This window comes from Pteropus alecto, unplaced genomic scaffold (assembly GCF_000325575.1).
Source record: "Pteropus alecto unplaced genomic scaffold, ASM32557v1 scaffold781, whole genome shotgun sequence".
Classification (NCBI taxonomy): Eukaryota; Metazoa; Chordata; class Mammalia; order Chiroptera; family Pteropodidae; genus Pteropus; species Pteropus alecto.
In genome coordinates, this window is record NW_006431388.1 from 176,657 (window position 1) to 182,327 (window position 5,671).

Genomic DNA, 5,671 nt, shown 5'->3' on the forward strand with positions numbered 1-5,671 from the left:
ATTTATATATGTGTGAATTCATACTGTTAGTATTTATTGTAGCTTTGAGATTCAGGGCAGCAGACCCACAGTGCATTTAAAGGACTCAATATAAATCAACTTTAAATATGTATTTGACATGATTACTTTTTCATGATGGCCTGGTTCTTTATGTCAATTTTATGGATTCTCAATGCTAATGAAATGAAACAGCTGCATTAGCCCAATTTTATTTAATTGTGTGTGTGTGTGTGTGTGTGTGATTGTGTGTGTGTGTGTGTGTGTGTGTGTGTGTGTGTGTGTGTGTGTTCCCTTGAATTTTAATTTAGGAAAAATCAAGGATACTCAATACAATTTTTTAAAGGCTGACATTGCAAATAAGTTGCCTATTTGGGTTACAGTGATATTTAATCCTAGTGGAGCAGAGGACACAGATTCAGATGCATTCCGTTTTGATGATATCTTTAGTTGTGAATTCTCCCATTTGGAATTCATAATTACAGTGTCCCCATACTTGAGGTTATTCTCAGCATTCAACCCTCTGATAAATCTGTCTACACAAAACGGCAGCTGGTCCACTGGCAATGGAACTGCTTTTGGTGACATAATTTCATGATGTTTTTTAGAGTCTCTGAACGAGAGCAGCTGCCCAGAGCTTCAGAAGCATTGTGCATGGGGAACTTTGCTTATGTTTTCTCTAGGGACAAAGGCCAGGTGGTGTGATGATTGGTGAGAACTGTCAGGTAAATAACCATCTCATGGAAAATGCTCCTTTGCTGGTTTTAGTCCTCATGCTTAGAATTATAAGCATTTTTAGTGAGGACAAAAATTGGTAATGAGATGATTCGTATATATCGAAAAGGAAAAATTAGGTTTATCTGAAGTCTTTTTGAATTCAACCCCCAAATGAGACTAGGGTAGAAAAAGAAAAAAAAATAATAAAACAGGTGGGGAAATGCAGGTGTTCTGAAGGCAGAAGCTAGTACTCCAAATGGAATTAACTGTCTTGGCACATCGCCAGGTTAGGTTTTATGAAAATCTACTTGTTTTGCACAGAGGAAAAACAATTTGCATCTGACCTTATAATGGAGAAAGACTGCTGATTTTAAGGCAGCAAGAATTGAATGTGAGCCATAGAATTATTACTTTAACCCATGCTATTTTGAACATCTTGTAAATTATTCAGGCCACAGTTTATCTGACCCAAGGGGCTAACTTGCTTTCAAAGTCACCTGGCAAATCCTGTGGATGGATACATTCTCTACAAACAGTCATTTATGGGACAGAAACAATTTTGTACTGGCTTAACCCTAAGTCACCAAACCATACAACTGTAGGAAATCAAAGTGACTGAAACAAATATAAAGAGAGGTCTTTTGTGATGTTGAAATAGTTCTGTATTTTGATTGTGGTAGTGGTTACATAAATCTACACATGTAATAAAATAGAGTGGGATCATATGTAAACACCGTTTACATATCAATTATCGTCAATTTTCCAGTTATAGTTTCCCCGTGTCACCATCGGAAAAAATGGATGAAGGGCACACAGGACATCTCTGTATGATCGTGGGAAATTCCTGTGACTTTAATTGTCAAAAAGCAAAAAGTTAAAAATATAGAAAAATAAATGGAAAAATATCAAAATCTCTTCCCGCCACATTTTGCATGGCTGGCTCCTTCTTAGTTCTCAACTTACCATGTCCTTAGTACTTGACTAATGCTACTGCCTAGAGTACCTTCCTTCTACTCTCCATCCTACCAGCATATTTCCTTATCTCAGCCCCTGCATTTCTCCTTTATAGCACTTCTGAGCACATTTTAAATTATATATTCATTGGTTTTATTATTTGATAAATGTCTTTTCATTCTCCATTCAACAAACATATGTTGAGATACTACTGTGTACCGAGCCTTATTTTAGATATTGAGGATAAATCAGAAAACAAGTCAGAAATGATCCCTGGCAGATGGATGGTAGGGTGTAAGGCAGGCCAAGGCCACCCAGAATGTGTGACTTTGGCATATTGATTATTTTGAATGAAAGTTACTTGAGAAACAGCCGGTACAAGAAGATGCTCTGACCTTCCTTTGTCCCCTTGAAAGCAGGAAATAAAACTCCCATGTGTTCCCCTTATGTCAGGAAAGTAGAAGGCATCTGTATCTGGAGAGAGAGGGATTTCAAGGCCTAGAAGGCTGTATAAACAAACTTTGTTAATTCTTCATTAATTTGTTATCTCAAGCCCAAAATCCTTTGTTCTGTCAATTCTTCACAAATAATTGTTTGTCTAAAAAAGTATGAAAGCTGCCTGCTTTGGTCACTTCATTGAGTTTAATTTTTTTATGAGCTCCTGTGTGTAGAAAATTAAATGTATTTTTTCTCCTGTTAATCAGTCTTATGTCAATTATTAGGCTAGCCAAAGAACCTATGAGGGAAGAAGGAATATGTTCTCTCACAGAGCTCACATTCTAATAGGGAAGGATGACAGCAAACAAGTAAATATACAAATAAGAAAAATATCATATTTCAGCATGTTTTGCAGAAAAATAAAAGATGGTAATATAATTGAGGATTATTAGATGGCTACTTAACATTGAGTTATTAAATGGTACCACTTTCCAGTGAGGTAAAGTTTGGACAGAGACCTGAATTATGGAGGAGACAGCAATGCCAAAGTCTGAGTGGTGTGACACAGAGCTGAAGGGGTTACTTTCCAGGCAGAGGGAAAGGCAAGTCCGACTTTTTTAGATTGGTAAAGACTTTGCTGCTTTCAGTGATTACCAAGGAAGTCAGTGTACATGGAGCGGAGGCAGGAAGGAGCCAGAGCCATATAGGGTTTTGAATACCATGTTAAGAGGAGCGGAGAGCCACTGGAGAGCTTTGGGCTTTCAGTTTTGTCTAATTTTGCTCACCATGGACATAAACCCGTGTCTGAGATACAAAAATCACTATTTTCATGTCATTCATTAATGTACTATGCCTCTTGAGAAATACAGACTCTTATTCCCTTTGGCTAACGGTTTCTTTTAAACTTTTTGCAAGCCTTTGTGTGTGTGTGTGTGTGGCCACAGAACTTTCTATACTTAGTGGCCATGGACAGACTTTAGATGTGTCTGAAAAATTAATTCCAGATGGCTCTAGAGAAGACACTTCCGCTGGTTTCTCTTAGATGGTCTTTCTGGAGGGAAGACCTTGAGAATTGTTTGATTTAGGAACTGCTCACAGAGCTCCTCTTCCCTCTCCCTTATAGCACACATTCTGTACCTTCTGGAGGCATGCATTGCAGGAACACTTGTTTCTTGAGCTCCTGTTGTGTTCCAGGCAACTCCTTAGGAACAGGGAAGACAGTGAATAAGCCTGCAAACAGGTCTTGCTCTGACAGAGCTAGCTAGTGCTTCCTTAGGGAGAACCAAGCAACATAAAGTAAAATTAAAATAAACAAAAACCAAAAAAGAAAATTTCCGATAGCAATGGTTCTTTCACGAAAATAACGCCAGTTGATGTGATAGTTACTGGAGGAAGGGAGGACTCTTTTAAGTGAGCGGGGTGTGTGGTTCAGGGATGGCCTCTCTGAGGGACTTGCAGTGAAGGGACAATATTTGAGATAAGGTATCTATCACTTCCTCAAAAAAATCAGCTATTCTGGTTCAAATGAAAGACTAGTACAATCAGAGCACAGCCAGGGAACGTTCATCTTTGTGTTTTAAGTTCTCATCCAAGTCTCCTTTAGAACATTTGAAACGCTATTGAGATGCAACTTGATTAACAAGACCACAAGACTATCTCTGCCATTGATGTGCAGAGATTAGAAGCCAGTCAGAGTCCCCTTGGTGAGACTCCTCCAGCAGTTTGCTGCAGGGCACCATTAGTGATGTGCACCATCCTTTCAACCTGACCATTTGCTGGAGGGGACTGAGATGTGATGATGACAACTTGAATAAAACTGGCCTGTTCAAAAAATCCCTTAAATACTATTGAGGAGAATGCAGAAAAAATCGTAAAGGTAGCATTGTTGAATAATGTATTTGCACAGAAAAAGCAAAAAGAAAATCCTTGCATAAACGTGTGTTTTGGATATTCTGAATATTCTTGTTTGTACTTTTTTTGTTGTTTGCTTGTTCTATTTTTGTTTTTACATTCAAGTTTGATTACATTGGAAGGAGTGGTTTCGGCCACCAGCAAATGAGGCCTACGTGGTCCCCAAACAGGGAGATTCCTGAAAGAAACCATGTGGAATGGTAGAAAGAGCCTGGCTGAGTTATGGCTTAGTCACTTATATACATACATATGTGGGAAACTTAAGAACTTCTTTGAGCCTCTGTTTCCCCATCTATAAAGTAGTGATGACGATATCTATGTCATAGGGTTATTATATAGATAGAGGTAATGGCCATAAAAAACAATTACCATATTTGGCTCATAAAAGATAGCCATTGTAAATGATATTAAAATCAATACTGATTCTTAAGGCTTCTTGATCACTCTTCATGTGTGGCTTTTGATGTGATGTGTGACAGTTATTTGAGAATTTGCAAAAGTATCACACGTGATCAGACCCTGATAAGCTATAGTGAGGGCATAACTACAAACACTGGAATCATGGAATTGAGATAATTAACAGGAGAGCCTGGTTCTTAAAGGCACTTATGGGTCCTCCACCCCCACACTCCCGCAAGTCTCACTGTAAGACCGGTCCAGTTGGAATCATTCACTGGGCACATCTGTGTATTTCTTGGATATTGTGCTGAATTATATATTCAACTTATTGTTCATTTACATGAATTGAAGGTAAGAATACTTATAATAAAAATACATTCTTAGCATTGCAGATAATTGATATAACTCATTATTGGGCCAGCAAGAATGATGTGGACGGCTCCTTTCCCAGATCCCAGTTCCTAGAGAAATATTTTGGAGAATTTGTTGTCACTCCTCTAAGGGTAAATTATGGTATTGTTTTAAATACCTCAGTCACTGAGTTCTAGCCATAGAAATTGTCGAAAGGAATTTGAGTTGTGTCTTTGAAATGAAAAGTTGGAGCAAATAATCACCTAATTACTTTTATTGGCCCTTTACTGTGTACCAGGAGTATGCTGAGTGCTCAATTTTTGTCATAATCTCATTTAATCCTCAGAGCGTCCATTTGGGGGTATGTGACATTATTATCCCTATCTCGCAGAAGAGATAACTGAGGATCAAAGACTGAGGTGACCTTGCCTAAGGCCACAGGTATTTAGTAGCTTCTTAGGGGTGGAACAAATATTTGTCCACTCTAAGATTAGATCTCAGGAAAATGGTTAAACGGCTTTATTATGGATTCTACACGAAAGTAATTCAGTAACATGCCATCTGAGAAATTTGTCAAATGTTTGATTAATATGCTGGATGCTTTGGTAGTGTGAGGATAATTAGGGAACCAAAAGCAGTTCTTGCCCTCGTGGAGCTCATGCTTTCATGGGACAACCCAACAAGCAGTTTCAATACAGAGTACGGTATATAATGTAGGATGTGCAGGGGGTTATGGAAGTTCACAGAAAAGAAACCGAACATTTTTGTAGATCCTGGAAGGGTTACTGGAAGAAAAAAAAAAAAACATTTAAATTGAGGCCTGAAAGGTGAGTAGAAGTGAGTCAGCCTAGCAGTGTGAATAACTGGGTGCGTGCATGGCAGTGGGGAGTGACTGACATATTGG